Raw genomic sequence first — 17,184 nt, forward strand, 5'->3', positions numbered from 1 at the left:
CTGTATCATAAGTTTGAAGAAAAGTGTGTAAGGCAGATTGTAGCTAGCAGAAAAGTACACTGTAGCTCCATTTCTTTGCATGCTTAACTTTCTGTGTTACACACCTGAAAATGCAACTGAACCTCACTCGTGCCATATCTTCATTAATAGAAAGGGCCTGCAAGAAGGAGGCAAACTAAAGCATTGATGTCTGTATCTGCAAGGCTTCCAGAAACTGCATTGTAATGTCTGTCAGAATGCACAGACTGTTCCAGATGTTGAACTATGTGACGGTAATGCTAACTGAGGCCCTCATACTGTCTCTTGTTTACATTCTTGTGGTGACTGGGTCTCCCAAAGGTGAAACTAGCTCTTCTCAGACACACTGGCTTTCAACTCCATAAATCATTTACTGGCCTTTGGGAAATCCTGAAAAAGTATTAAGAGCAAGACTATCAGACAGCTTCAAAAGGCTCTCGAAGCTCATGTGAGATGGACTTCAATGATTGAGTATTGACTTATTTTTGATTGGGGAGAAGAAGAAAAAAAACATGGCGGCTGGATGCAACGAAGATGACAAAAACAAACTTGAGCGTTAAGTTAGCTCTTAGCCCCGTAGCTACATCAAGGCTACATCAAATACCTCACAGGAAGCCAGTCTGACGAATGAGAGGGGACTTTTGAAGTCCAAAGGCACACCGTCTGAAGCATGTATATACCCTTATGATGTGAAAATGTTAAGCCTATTCTCCCCTCCACCACAGAAAACTCCTTCATTATGAATAAGCATTAATAAGCATGAATGACAAATTACCAATAACTCATTGAACATGCAGCCTAACAACCACATTGTCTTTAGTGGAACATGGAGCGTTGTGTTTTCTTCTGTAGCAACAAAGTTTTCTTCACAACATCTAATCTCCAAAATAGAGTACTATTATGCTTTCATCTGGACCTTTAACCATAACCTATCCAGTATAATTTACCTTGCAAGGCAAAGAAGCCGCTCTGGCATAGCTCATATTCTTCGAGGCACGCAAGCCTCTTCAACTATGAGAAGGTCATATCAAAGAGAAAAGAGCTGAAATACATTCAAAACTACAAAAACAGAAAACTGCACAAAACAATGCAATTCTTCTATATCGAGCAGTCTGGCTGAATCTGTGGAACAAGAATGCACAATCACATTCACACAGTAAAACGATGAAGGGGGGAGGATGAGCAAAACACAATGAGATTTGATGAGCGAGAGAGCAACACAAAGAGAGAACAAGGGAGTGAAATACAGATAAGGGGAGGAGGGAAAGAAGGGAAGTGGATGGAGGTAAGGCATGCAGTGCCAGAAACGGCAAAGCAGTGCAAAGCTCCAGGACCAAGGCGAATATGTAGGCGCCCATAGCAAAGAGAAAGAGTGGCTGAATGGAAAATCTGCATGGCGTGAGTTAGAAGATGGTGCCTTTGGGGGTGTGAAAACACACTGGGAGACTCGCAAGCTGATTAGCACGCTTGGGGAAAGCCTTTTTGGGGCTGAAATGCTAGAAAAAAACGGTATTTTCCTCTCAACCATCAAGCATACTTTACCCCAGAGTTAAGCCTGTGTATTTTCAATGAGCAATCCTTTTCAATTGACCCCCACTTCAAGTGTTGTATTGGATGGCCTAGGATGGTCTTTGTGAGACACAGAGTAGGTGAACGGATGATTTCTGCATGTGTGTATGAGGTGTGATGGTGTGGGGGTGCTTTGCTGGTGACACAGTGATTTATTTAGAATTCAAGGCAAACTTATCATGGCTACCACAGCATTCTGCAGCGATACACCATCCCATCTGGTTTGCGCTTAGTGGGATTATCATTTGTTTTTCGAACAGGACAATGACCCAATACACATCATCAGGCTCTGTAAGGGCTATTTGACCAAGAAGGAGAGTGATGGAGTGCTGCATCAGATGACTTGGCCTCCACAATCACCCGACCTCAACCAAATTGAGATGGTTTGGGATGAGTTGGACCGCAGAGTGAAGGAAAAGCACCCAACAAGTGCTCAGCATATGTGGGAAGTCATTCAATACTGTTGGAAAAGCATTCCTCATGAAGCTGATTGAGAGAATGCCAAAAGTGTGCCAAGCTGTCATCGAAGAATCAAAAATAATCGTTTAATGCTTTTTTGGTTACTATGTTATTCCATATCTGTTATTTCATATTTTTGATGTCTTCACTATTATTCTACAATGTAGAAAATAGTAAAAATAAAGAAAAACCCTTGAATGAGTAGGTGTGTTCAAACTTTTGACTGGTACTGTACATATATATATATATATATATATATATATATATATATATATATATATATATATATATATATATACATATATATATATAGTTTAGGAACCACTGGTCTAGCAATCTAGGCCGCAGCCTCTGGTGCATATGTATTATTTCAGCACACTCTCATCTGTATCTCTCTCTAGCCAATAAACATACACAGACTTAAAAAATAATATATATATTTTTTTTAATGTATTGGGCTATGCTCTTATTGTGGCTGAAATTATATGTAGATGGTATCCAAATCGATAGAGTACAGCAAGTATTGAATCAGTTAACAGTATGGTCAATTGAAAATTCAGTATTTGATGGGAAAATCTAACAACCTTGGTATTGCAAGCATCACAGTCCAGCCATCTGAGCCCCCTGAACCACCAACCTCCTCAGCTAAATGAAAGCCTCACAATCTGGGCCACCACCAGGGGAAGACAGGGGCGAACTCTCTCCACTGAGCTATCTCCACAGAGGGACAGAGTCAGTGTAGAGTGAAGATCTCAATCTTAGGGCACTGCCATTACAGTGTCAGTCTGGCTGCCTGGTGTGTGTGTGTTTGTGGTGTGTTCGTTTATTTGTGTGTGTGTGTGTGTGTGTGTGTGTTGGGTTTCATGTTAGACTAGAGAGTAATGCTGACCTTGGTTTACCTCTCAGGATTCCATTCTGGATGGCCACTTACCCCCAACCATTACAGACTCCCAACTTCCCCTCATCCATCCATCCCTTCCTCCCCTTATCTATCCCTCGCTTTTGGGGATGAGAGTGGGGCCAGACTAAGCAAACGGCTATGGTAAAGTCAGGCATCTTTGTGTCCCTCCACCTGTGCCAAGCCACAGTAGTCTGCAGGCTCTAACCTCTGCACGCTACCATTTTAAAGGCTTAGGGATACGCTACCAACAACTAGATCCAGTCATTTAAAAGGCTTGTGCCAGAAAGCCTCTGCTCTATTTGACTTTCCCTGTCATACGAATTTCTGCTGGCTCGTAACTTTCCGGGCAACAGTGAAAGCAAGCTAATTTTAATGCATGCGACTGTCAAAAAGATTCCCCGTTTTATATTTTCAGTGAGAGGTTATTGTGCTTTTCCGTTCATTTCAGATGCAACATGATAAAACATAAGAGACGTGCTTATGTTGGGGTGGGAAAAAGCTGCCAAGTACGATACAAAAAGCGGAGATCAATGGCGATATCACTGTCAGATATTCAAAACAGTTTACCATTAATGAGAGCACGGCGTTCCACCATAATAACATTTGCTGTAGAGGAAATAACAAGGTACCATCTACAGTTGCTAGATGCAGGAGAATTGCCAGTAGAGAATTTATTCTAGCTAGTTTCCAAAACACAGATTAAGCCCATATGCCTGGACTAAAACGCATTTTCAATTTTCAGTCCACGATTAGGCTTAATATGGGTCAGGGAAACCGAAACCTAAGAGTTGAAAGTGAACAGAATTTCACACCAAAAATGTATATTATGTCTATGGGGGTAACGTTACTTAACCAGTTCAGATGAAGAGTCAACTTCAAATCACATTGTAAAAATCTCCAGCACAATGATAGTGGGTCATAAATTGAATTGAATTACCACAACAATTAATTGAAAACGCTAGAATGACAAACCAAATAAATTTGTAGGCTACAGCAGCCTAGAGGTAGGCAAATTGTGTTTTTTTTCCCCCTGTCATCTCTCTGGCGGTGACGAGAATGATGAAGAATTGTAGGCTACATGTGTGCACTGCGGAGGCCCATTGGAGGATTGACAAAAAATGTAAATTCCCTGTTTGTCTTGATGTTCATAAAACTCCACCAACCCCATCTTGCGCAGTGGAACCCAATATGATATGTGACCACCTGGTTACTGCAACACCATTCTGCCGAGGACACTCAAACCAGAGTGGCCACCGCAAAGCCCAAGAGCCTGACCCTCTCTAGAAGTTGCTATAGCCCTGCTTGGGATATTTAGAATATATTGGCCATTGGCTGAGACACAGGGCCTGTTCTAGCGTGACATGTCAGGGCAACCTTTGTGGATGTCCATCATCATTTCTATGATATGTTAAGCATTTCAATTTGTATTATATGTTATGAATTTGCAAAAAATACAATATGTTTTGAAGTTGCAAAATGTACAATATGCTATGAATTTGCCAAACGTACAATATGTTACTAATTTGCAGAGACGTAAGATACTGTATGTTATGAATTCTAGCTAGGTTAATAGCTTGCTAATGTTAGCTAGGCTTGGGGAAGGGTTAAAGATAGGGGAAAAGTTAGCTAAAAGTGTTAACGTTACAAGAAGGGTTTGCTAAAATGCAAAGTAGTTTCAAATTAGCTAAACAGTAGTAAGTAGTTTCAAAGTAGCTAATTAGCTAAAATACTAAAGCTGTCTGTGATGAGATTCGATCTCTTAACATTTGGTTTGCTAGACGTTCAGGTTTTGCCTTAAGTAACCATCTGTCTTATGTAGCCATATCAAACATAACATATCTTACTTTTTGAGTGTACTGGATTTACATTTACTATGTTACGTCTAGTCTATGAGACCAGGTTGATCATGGTGGGAAATTGAAAATTCCCTGAATACCAATGTGAATTGGGCAAAGTTAGATTTAATAATGCATTTAGGTTATTATTTATTGAGATGCATTAATAAACCAAATCAAATCGTATTTGTTACATGTGCCGAACACGTGTGTAGACCTTACCGTGAAATGCTTACTTTACAAACCCTTAATAACCAACAATGCAGTTCAAGAAATAGAGTTAAGAAAATATTTTCTAAAGTTAATCAAAAAGTAACACAAGAAAATGACATAACAAAAACGTGGTTATATACAGGGGGTACTGGTACCGAGTCAATGTGCAGGGGTACAGGTTAGACGAGCTCACTTTTAAAGTGACTATGCATAGATAATAAACAGTGAGTAGCAGCAGTGTTAAAACAAAGCGGGGGTGTCAATTTTTCAGCAGTTTTATGGCTTGGGGTTAGAAGCTGTTAAAACCTCTTAGCGCACGGATCCCGTTAACGGGATCAAAATCGACAACATCCGGTGAACCTGGAGCACGCCAAATTCAAATGACAGAATTGTAATATTAAACATTCATGAACATACAAGTGTCCTACATCATTTAAAAGCTTAACTTATTGTTAATCCAACCACGTTGTCAGATTTAAAAAAGGCTTCACGGCGAAAGCATACCATGCGATTATCTGAGGACAGCGCTCAGCCTACAAAAGCATTAAAAACATTTTCCAAACCAGCAGAGGCGTCACAAAAGTCAGAAATAGCGATAAAATAAATCACTTACCTTTGAAGATCTTCCTCTGTTTGCAATCCCAAGGGTCCCAGCTACACAACAAATTGTCGTTTTGTTCGATAAAGTCCTTCTTTATATCCCAAAAAAGTCAGTTTAGTTGGCACATTTGATTCAGTAATCCACCCGTTCCACTAGTTCAACATGCATACAAAGGAATCCCAAAAGTTACCAATAAACATTTTCCAAACAAGTCAAACAACGTTTCTAATCAATCCCCAGGTACCCTAATATGTAAATAAACAATATAATTTAGGTTGGAATGTAGTATGTTCAATACCGGAGATAAATATTAGTTCTGTTATACTCACATACATTATTTTAACAGTTTTAGACACTTCAGAGTGTTTTCTATCCAATGCTACCAATTATATGCATATACTAGCTTCTGGGCCTGAGTAACAGGCAGTTTACTTTGGGAACGTAATTTATCCGAACTTCCGAACACTGCCCCCTAGCCCTAAGAGGGTTTAAGGAGCCTTTTGGTCCTAGACTTGGCGCTCCGGTACCGCTTGCCGTGCGGTAGCAGAGAGAACAGTCTATGACTTGTGTGACTGGAGTCTTTGACCATTTTTTGGGCCTTCCTCTGACACAGCCTAGTATATAGGTCCTGGATGTCAGGAAGCTTGGCCCCAGTGATGTATTGAAAGCTTGATTTTATGGTTATTTTAAAACAAATTTCCTGCAATTTTACTTAGTAATGATTTATGATCAATACTTGGTCAATTGATTTGATGATTAAATCTAAGCAAGTAAATTATATGAATTGATAGTTCACCTATCTGTTTTCTTTTATTCTGTAATGGGCACCTGCAGCAGTCTAAAACACCTGCTCATTTCCAGTCTTTCCTGTGGCTCAGTTGGTAGAGCATGGTGTTTGCAACACCAGGTTTGTGGGTTCGAGTCCCATGGGGGGCCAGTACAAAACAAAAAAAAATGCATGAAATGAAATTTATACATTCACTACTGTAAATCGCTATGGATAAGAGCATCTGCTAAATTACTTAAATGTAAATCTCAGTGCTAGAGGTGTCACTACAGACACCCTGGTTTGATTCCAGGATGTATCACAACTGTAATTGGAGTCCCATTGAGCGGCGCACAATTGGCCCGGTGTTGTCTGGGTTTGGCCGGTGTAGGCCGTCACTGTAAATAAGAATTTGTTGTTAACTGACTTGCCTAGTTAAATAAAAAAAAAGAGTATAGGGTATATTGTAAGCAAATCAAAGTTTATTTAGCGCTAACCATTTAGAACCATAAATGGGAGTGTAACGATTGTCGTCGGGAGACGAGGAAGCGGACCAAAACGCAGCTGGGAGCGAATACATGTTTATTTAACACACTAGAATTAAACATGTACACAAAATCAAGGAAAAACTGCCAATACGTTACGTGCTCAAATAACGAGACAACAACCCACAAACATCGTGGGGGAAAAGGAACTTAAATGTGATTCCCAATCAGACTTCACAAGCGACAGCTGTCTGATTGGGAAATCACCCCGAGCCCAACATAGAAATAAAACACAAAGAAAGGCTATAACCAAAACATAGAAAATAAAGCATAGAAATGCCACACCCTGACCAAAATAGCAGAGTTCACCTGGTCAGGGCGTGACAGTACCCCCCCTCCAACGGTGCGTACTCCCGGCGCACCAACCTAAAGTCTATTAGGTGGGGGACCCGGGTGGGCGCCTCACCCTCGGTGGAGGCTCTGGCCCCGGGCGTGTTTCTCCCCCTGCCTCCACCCTAGCCCTACCCCTCTGGCCCGGACTGGACCACTGTGGAGCGGCATGCTCAGGCTCCGGAGCGGAGCCGTCGTCCGGAACAGGATTGGGCACCGGTGGACCAGACACGGGCCGTGCCGGACTGTGGACACGCACCGTGGGCTTGGTGCGGGGAACTGGAACGGGCCGGACAGGACTGTGGACACGCACCGTGGGCTTGGTACGGGGAACAGGAACGGGCCGGACAGGACTGTGGACACACACCGTGGGCTTGGTGCGGGGAACAGGGACGGGCCGGACAGGACTGTGGACACGCACCGTGGGCTTGGTGCGGGGAACAGGGATGGGCCGGACAGGACTGTGGACACGCACCGTGGGCTTGGTGCGGGGAACAGGGATGGGCCGGACAGGACTGGGGACACGCACCACTAACCTGGTCCGGGGAGCAGAGACGGGCCGGACAGGACTGGGGACACGCACCACTAACCTGGTGCGGGGAGCAGGGACGGTCCGGGCCGGACTGGGGACACGCACCACTAACCTGGTGCGGGGAGCAGGGACGGGCCGGACAGGACTGGGGACACGGACCACTAACCTGGTGCGGGGAGCAGGGACGGGCCGGACAGGACTGGGGACACGCACCACTAACCTGGTGCGGGGAGCAGGGACGGGCCGGACAGGACTGGGGACACGCACCACTAACCTGGTGCGGGGAGCAGGGACGGGCCAGACAGGACTGTGAACACGTACTGGTGACCTGAAGCGTGGAGCCGGTTTAGCCACTCGTCCTGGCTGGATGCCCATCCTAGCACGGCATGTGCTGGGCATGTCCACCGGACGCACTGGGCTGTGCGGGCGCACTGGCGACACAGCGCGCAACTCTGCATACCATGGCTTGGTGCGGGAAGCAGGGACGGGCCGGACAGGACTGGGGACACGCACCGTGGGCTTGGTGCGGGGAACAGGAACGGGCCAGACAGGACTGTGAACACGCACTGGTGACCTGAAGCGTGGAGCCGGTTTAGCCACTCGTCCTGGCTGGATGCCCATCCTAGCACGGCATGTGCTGGGCATGTCCACCGGACGCACCGGGCTGTGCGGGCGCACTGGCGACACAGCGTGCAACTCAGCATACCATGGCTCCTCCTCCAGATCTTCCCTCTGCAGGTCCTCAATCAAACGCCTCATCTCCTTCTCTTCCTCCGCCGTCATCCCCCACGAGAGCAGTGGTCTGGGCTCTTCCTCTGCCCTTCCGGACCACCCCATTAGCCCCCCCCCAAAATTTTCTTGGGGCTGTTTTCCGGGCCTCCTCGACCGCCGCCTGCGACTCCGTCTACCGGCTGGCTTTTCCTCCTCGACCTGGGAGTCCGTCCGCCAGGGTCCTTTCCCCGACATGATCTCCTCCCAGGTCCAGAACTCCTTTCCCTCGCGAGCCCATCTCTCGCGCTCCTTTTCCTCCCGCTGCTTGGTCCTGGTTCGGTGGGTTGTTCTGTAACGATTGTCGTCGGGAGACGAGGAAGCGGACCAAAACGCAGCTGGGAGCGAATACATGTTTATTTAACACACTAGAATTAAACATGTACACAAAATCAAGGAAAAACTGCCAATACGTTACGTGCTCAAATAACGAGACAACAACCCACAAACATCGTGGGGGAAAAGGAACTTAAATGTGATTCCCAATCAGACTTCACAAGCGACAGCTGTCTGATTGGGAAATCACCCCGAGCCCAACATAGAAATAAAACACAAAGAAAGGCTATAACCAAAACATAGAAAATAAAGCATAGAAATGCCACACCCTGACCAAAATAGCAGAGTTCACCTGGTCAGGGCGTGACAGGGCGCTCCAATCGTTTAAAATAACACTCCTTAAGATCTGTTTCTTACTTCTAATAGTTCTACTCATCACTATTATATTTACAAATAGAAAATGATCAATTCTCACTATGGTGATTGTTTAGTAAAGTTAGATCAAAGCTGAATCAATATCTCGTAAGATCACAAAGCAATTCATTTGTATTTTACATAACAGAACCAAATATAATATCATTGCATAGCAGGCCAATGTTAATGTTACACCAAAAACACCTGCTCATTTCCAATGAGATTTTAGGATAGTTAGCTGAAACTGAATAGCCAATAAAAAAAATCACATGCGCCAAAGCTCAACAGAGCCTATAGGCAGGATATACAGTGCATTTGGAAAATATTCAGACCCCTTTCCTTTTTCCACATGTTGTTACGTTACAGCCTTATTCTAAAATTGATTACATCCAATTTTTTCCCCCATATTGACAAAGCGAAAACAGGTTTTTAGACATTTTTTTTAAATGTATTAATATTTAAAAATAATAATACCTTATTTACATATGTATTGAGCCCCTTTGCTGTGAGACTTGAAATTGAGCTCAGGTGCATCCTGTTTCCATTGATCATCCTTGAGATGTTTCTACAGGTTGATTGAAGTCCACCTATGGTAAATTCAATTGATTGGACATGATAAGGAAAGGCACACACCTGTCCATATAAGGTCCCACAGTTGACAGTGCATGTCAGAGCAAAAACCAAGCCATGAGGTCAAAGAAATTGACCGTAGAGCTCCGAGACAGGATGGTGTAGAGGCACAGATCTTGAGAAGTTTACCAAAAAATGTCTACAGCATTGAAGGTCCCCAGGAACATAGTGGCCTCCATCAGTCTTAAATGGAAGAAGTTTGCAACCACCAAAACACTTCCTAGTGCTGGCCGCCTGGCCAAAGTGTGCAATCGGGGGAGAAGGGCCTTGGTCAGTGAGGTGACCAAGAACCCGATGGTCACTCTGACAGAGGTTCAGAGTTCCTCTGTGGAGATTGTGGAACCTTCCAGAAGGACAACCATTTCTGCAGCACTCCACCAATCAGTCCTTTATGGTAGAGTGACGGAAGCCACACCTCAGTAAAAGGAACATGACAGCCCGCTTGGAGATTGCCAAAAGGCATCTAAAGGTCTCTCAGACCATTAAAAACAAGATTCTATGGTCTGATGAAACCAAGATTGAACTCTTTGACCTGAATGACAAGTCATGTCTGGAGGAAACCTGGCACCATCCCTACGGTGAAGCATGGTGGTGGCAGCATCATGCTGTGGGAATGTTTTTCAGTGGCAGGGACTGGGAGACAAGTCAGGATCGAGGGAAAGATGAACGGAACAATGTACAGACAGATCCTTGATGAAAACCTGCTCCAGAGCGCTCAGGACCTCAGACTGGTGTGATGGTTCACCTTCCAACAGGACAACGACCCTAAGCAACACAGCCAAGACAATACAGGAGTGGCTTCAAGACAAGTCTCTGAATGTCCTTATGTGCCCAACCAGAGCCCGGATTTGAACACGATCAAACATCTCTGGAGAGACCTGAAAATAGCTGTACAGAGACACTCCCCATCCAACCTGACAGAGCTTGAGATGATCTGCAGAGAAGAATGGGAGAAACGCCTGCAAATACAGGTGTGGCAAGCTTGTAGCATCATTCCCAAGAAGACTCAAGGCTCAAAGGTGCTTTAACAAAGTTCTGAGTAAAGGGTCTGAATACTAATGTAAATATGATGTTTCAGTTTTTTTATATACATTTGCCGAAATTAAAACAAAAAACAGTTTTTGCTTTGTCATTATGGGGTATTGCGTGTAGATTGATGAGGAAAAAAACTATTTAATGAATTTTAGAATAATGTAACGGTCTTTGTCGTCCTCGGATGAAGGGGAAAAGAAATCAGACCAAAATGCAGCGTGGTAAGTGTTCGTCATTTTAATGTACAACTGAACACTAAAGCAACAAGCAAAAGAAAAGAACAACCGAACAGTTCTGTCAGGTGCAAAACACTAAACAGAAAATATCTACCCACAAAACCCAAAGGAAAAACAGGCTGCCTAAGTATGACTCCCAATCAGCAACAACGATATACAGCTGTTCCTGATTGAGAGCCATACCTGGCCGAAACAAAGAAATCCCAAACATAGAAACACGGATATAGAATGCCCACCCAAATCACACCCTGACCAAACCTAAATAGAGACATAAAAAGGCTCTCTCAGGTCAGAGCGTGACAAATAAGGCTGTAACGTAACAAAATGTGGAAAAAGTCAAGGGGTCTGATCACTTTCCAAATGTAGTGTATGCTTTGATTGAAACAAAATACAAGAAAGGCTAATAGTTTAACACCATCTGCACTAATTTGCTCACGAAACAGTAATTCATGAAGATCGATCAAAATTCATAGGCTATTTCCATGAAACTGATTGAGATCAACCAAATGATTGACATGCAGATGCAGTTTCACCGGTAAAACGTGAATCATTATAATTCCCTATTGACAGTGATGGCCTATTTTGAAATTAGGTATGCCTAATTTGGTGTTTGAGGGTATTAAAAATATAACATTTTCTTGAGACAATATGTGTGGGCATAGACAGATGTTGCAATTGGAGGATGCATTTGATGCCTATTCTATACAGGGCTCTCCAATCCTGTTCCTGGAGAGCTACCATCCTGTAGATTTGCATACCAACCTTAATCTAGTGAACCTTGTTTCTAATAATTAGCTGGTTTAAAAGATGAATCAGATTAGATACAACTGGGGTTGGAGTGAAACCCTACAGGGTGGTAGCGCTCTAGGAAAGAGTTGGAAAATATGATGTCAATTAAAAAAAATAGCAGTACTACACCACTGGTGGAACCAACAGTATCTCATTTTTGGTTTGAAATTGATCTCTTTTAAACCTCCTAAATGAACCGGTTTGTTTCATACTAATGCTGCTATTTAGTTCACTTCATTGCAAACTCTGCAGGAGGCTTCTCTTTACATTGTTCACATCACATCTCGGTCTTTTATGAAATAATGGTTTTCGAGAGAAGTTGCTAGCTAGTGGCTAGACACTATTGGAAAGCTGTTGGATGACTTAGTGACCATTGGGCTAACAGGCTAAATCTCTGTGAAGCTCTGCGTCCAAAATCTTAACGATATCCTGATGCTAACTCTGCCCTTCTCTCTCTCTCTCTCTGCCTTTCAGACTGACTGTTCCATGGCCCCTCATCTTCTCTCTTCTTAGCCGGAAAAGAACCATGTAGTCTGAACATGTTCTGATATGGTAAGTTGCTACAGATTGTCAGTGTAATGTAGGCCGAAATTAAAGGCTAAAGCGGCAAGAATTCATGCTAGGATGACGTATTACAGATTTTGATAGCCACATGTTTTCCCTGACTATTCATCCTTAGCTTCATGACCCCACAAAAAAAAAAGTTAAATCATAGACGCTGTACATTATTGGCCACAGCCACTAAATATTATTTTAAACAGAGAAAAAATATATATTTTTCACTTGGTAGCACCGATTAAGGGGGAGGACGCGTGACATAGTCAAAGTTGATTAAAAGCAACTTCAATCAGTTTTGGAACTGTGACATGGAGAAAAGTATCACTGCCTTCCCTGTTTGAGCTCAGTCTGGATCAGTCTGTCTGATCTGGGCTTGGTACTTAAACACAGATGCATCACACGGGAAGAAAAGGGAAAAGCAGTGTGTGGCTTTCCAAAATCTGCATGTGTGTTCTTCACAGATTCAAATACTATTACATGTATATGCATTCTAATAGGGGAAGCACTTAAAAAAAATAACACAGCCTTGACATCCACATGTCAAATTCGCATTATCAAGAGATCAGATGAAAACAAATTAAACTTGGGCTTTAAAAGACTGAAATGCAATGTACAGTAGAGCCCGCAATGCAATGAATTTGAGAGACTGAACTACAATGCAGAGACTGAAATGCAATGCATTTGAGGTACTGAAATGCAATGCATCTCTTTAAAGCCATCGAGCTCTATCTATCTGGTGATGCAGATGCATAGACCCGAGGGACCGAAGGTTATCAATTTGTATACAACACACAAAATAAAGCACAAATGCAATGGCATGCATCATGTTGTGTTTGTTACCATATACAGCCATTGATGATTTTCATGATTTGAAAGAAGAAGTCATCAACATAAAGGTTTCAAATGTTTTTCATATGATTATCATTGACAGTTCTAGCATTACTATGTTTTTAATGTCAATTGTCAGTATAAATGATTTGATTGTAGCACTACTGGGTTACATCAATGACACATATAACAAATAATATCAGATATGATCAGTGTTTCCCGGGAAAATAGCACACAGTGGATTTGTCATTCTACTGCAGTAGTCTTAAAACCGAGGCAGAATAATTCATTGCTGGAGGGCTTAAGCATCAGGACACAGCGGTGGCTCTAGGTGAATAGGGCCCCAGGGCCCTTTTTTTTTTTACTCAAACCCAATACAAATCCTCCCGTTATGTGCAACAAGATAACAGCTGACCGGAGGCCTGTGCCAATCAGGCTGCCCAATCCCACCCATTCTATGTTCCCAAATTGTAGTGGGAATGGTAGGACATTGCACATTGGAACAGAGACACTGGCACAGCACACAGCCAATTATTTCTGTAGCCAGAGCTAAACTCTTTCTTGTTCTCTGTTTATATTGGCGTCGAAGAGTAAGAAAGCCACTGATTATACAATAATAATACTGTGTTTTCTTTACACGGATGACTGCATTATGCAGGGGTGTTTTTACATTAGGCACAGGCAACTAAACCTAGAATAATAAACCAGTTGGTGCTCTGAAGCACTGTTTTAATTGTATTGCTCTACCTCCTTATAAAATAGGAAAAATAACTTTGCAAAGAGAGTTTGTCACAAAACTGAATGCCCTGAATCACTGTAACATTCTCAATGCTATAAATCCACCGATGACAGTAAAAATGACTTACATGCACCAACAGTAATTCTTGTTTACTTATTTTCTGTGTTTTTTTAAAGATATTTGTAGTCATATGAAGTTTGCTTTGTGAAATAAAAATGGATGTGCCCTGTAAAAGATTAATGAAGCCATCTTTGACAAAAATTGGAGCATGGGTCTCCTTTGATGAACTCAATGGCAAATACATATTTTTGGAGGAAAACCCAATGTTTCCTCTGATAAAATTCTACAACAATAATCCACTCTGTTGTTTGGAATATAACAGTGTCTGTTTACTTTGGGGGAACAACTATATATTAAGACAACCGCAATACTTGAAAGTATACTATACCTATGGAGTATGCATATCCTAAAACCTAACATAGATATTTATCTGCCACAGTAAACTGCTAATCACATATTTGTACATCTTCCTTCATCATCCGTTGTTATTTTAGAGCTTTCGCTCATCTTTTTTATTTTGTGATGGAATGTGGTAAGGCGACGGCAACACTATTGGTAATCAGCAGCCGTACTCCTGTTTGAAAACAAGATAAAGCCTTTGAGAAGACCATTGAATACGGCAATAATCTCAAAAGGACGGACGGCTCTACCGCAGCTTAACCTCAACATTATAGCAAATGCTGCTGGGAAACCTCCCCCGTAATGCCCCTCTCTAGCATCCTCATCTTGTGGAGATGGAAGCTTGGAAGCTCTGGTAAAAAAAGAAGCTTCTTACTACCTTAGAAGACCCTGAAAACATTTACAGTTTTGTCTGAGCCTCTCTGAATCGAATAAGCAAATCTTTTTCATCTTACGTCAGATAAATGCAGCAAATAGCAGCTCACGCTATATACCAATGAGATGTTTTTTTTTTACATTTTGCATAGCAATATTCAATGGGGTATTATTATATCACAGTCAGACAGCCTTGCCTATTATTAGAAATATGGTTATTATAATATCATATTTGCTGCACTCTACAGTAGGTAGTAATTTCTATTACTTTATACCTGAGTCTATTTACGTGCAATATTACAGTACATGCACATCTCCTGCCATCACAAGAAAGAAAACCATTGTTAATAATGTATTACATTTCTGTAGCACTTTTCATAGAATCTCAAAGTGCTTCAAGAGCAAAAGAACAAACAAGCAATATATCATGACAGGCCAACCAATAGAGGCCAAGTCTTTGAAATCTCACTTTTACAGTATGTCAGTAAACAATGCTACGAAATCCACTGCCTTTGGATTGTTTGCTTTCGGCTTATCGGGCTACCTAGTGTTGCCAGTTTTCTTGGTAGCATCGGTTATTCAATGTTTATTTGTTTCTCTGAGCAAATTAATGTCCACTGTCCACTATCAATGAATTAATCCTGACAATAGATTGCGGTGAGCCACTAAAGACACAAAATATAGAAACTGTCAAAAGGCTATTGAAAGTCAAGTCGTGTACTGTTTGAATAAAACATCTATTATAATTCAGAAAATTAATATTGACTCAAGAGCAGGGCCATCTGGCTTGCCTTTTTTTGTACCATCATCTTTGAAATGCAAGAGAAAGGCCATAATGTATTATCCAGCCCAGGCGGAATTTATATTTTGGCCACTAGATGGCAGCAGTTTTAGACTGATCCAATGAACCGTTGCATTTATGTTCAAAATGTTGTATCAAGACTGCCCAAATGTGCCTAATTGGTTTATTAATACATTTCCAAGTTCATAACTGTGCACTCTCCTCAAACAATAGCATGGTATTATTTCACTGTAATAGCTACAGTAAATTCGACAGTGCAGTTAGATTAACAAGAATTTAAGCTTTCTGCCAATATCAGATATGTCTATATCTTGGGAAATGTTCTTGTTACTTACAACCTCATGCTAATTACATTAGCCTACATGAGCTCAACCAATAGTCAGGTATCTCAGTATAGCGCCTATCTCCAAACAGGACTCATATACAGTGTAACAACTGTTGTCTGAATAGACATTGACAACTATGTTCAACTATTTACTGTTGGAAAAGTGACCCATTTGATTTAAATGAGTAGTCAGTACCATGCATCTTTCCACATGCACGTATGGCCCAACCAGCTAGTTCAATGGGGCGGCAGGTATCCTAGGTTGCTAGATTGAATCCCCGAGCTGACAAGGTAAAAATCTGTCATTCTGCCCCTGAACAAGGCAGGCCGTCATTGTAAATAAGAATTTGTTCTTAACTGACTTGCCTAGTTAAATAAAATAAATAGAGACAGATTTCATTGCGATTGAAGATAATGTGAAAGGTGATTGTTGAATACAATGGGCAGCGTGTTCCCTTATGGTTCTGTTCACTAGAAAGTGGACTGGAAAAAAACCTTGTATTTGCTTTTGGTATAGACTCCAAAGCAATGAACAAATGGTAAGGCTACAGGAGAAGTCTAAAGCCAATTTTTCTTCTTATACCAAACACTATGGGCTAAATGTTAAACGCTGGGTGCAGCAGGAGGAATAGGTTGCAAATGGAGCACTCTGAGGACAACAAGTAGGTGACAAATTCTTAGTGACAGTGGGAACATTTGAACCACACACAAACACACACACTAACACACATTACTTTTTATGTATTTTACATTTGTGTGACTGTCCTTGTCTATAAGTGTATCAGTGTTTTGCAACTTGCCATGTTTTTTATTTTTTTTGTGGACTCCAGGAAGAGTAGCTGAGGCTTCTGCAAAAGCTAATGGGGATCAAATAAACAAATAAACCACATTGTAGAAGAAAACTATAAAAGAATCATGCACTACATGCATTGGAGGAAGAAAAATGCCCTTTTAGCGAAAACCCTTCATTATGAATTCAGTATACATCAGGTCGTAATTGACATTGAACGTTGAGAAAGAAGGGGGAAAAAGTCCACCAGATTGTATGTTTCACCATGGATTTTTCAGGCCGCTGTTTTCTCCACCCAATTAGGGAACATTACCTGGAGCGGTTCCCACATGAATGTTTGAAGAGCGGGGGCCTTCCACTACTACATTACAGCCCCCCCCCCCTATCTCTCTAC

The 17,184-nt window shown here is 42.1% G+C and overlaps 1 protein-coding gene across 2 annotated transcripts in view; it reads left to right on the forward strand.

The window, feature by feature from the left end:
- The window catches only part of LOC115205122 (leucine-rich repeat and immunoglobulin-like domain-containing nogo receptor-interacting protein 2), a 433,800-nt gene that overhangs the window by 79,254 nt on the left and 337,362 nt on the right, over positions 1-17,184 (forward strand). For both annotated transcript variants that reach the window (XM_029770790.1, XM_029770791.1), the window contains exon 2: positions 12,389-12,466. The gene's annotated coding sequence lies outside the window, so the exon portion shown is untranslated. The remainder of the gene's footprint in view (positions 1-12,388; positions 12,467-17,184) is intronic.

This window comes from Salmo trutta, chromosome 13 (assembly GCF_901001165.1).
Source record: "Salmo trutta chromosome 13, fSalTru1.1, whole genome shotgun sequence".
NCBI classification, from domain to species: Eukaryota; Metazoa; Chordata; class Actinopteri; order Salmoniformes; family Salmonidae; genus Salmo; species Salmo trutta.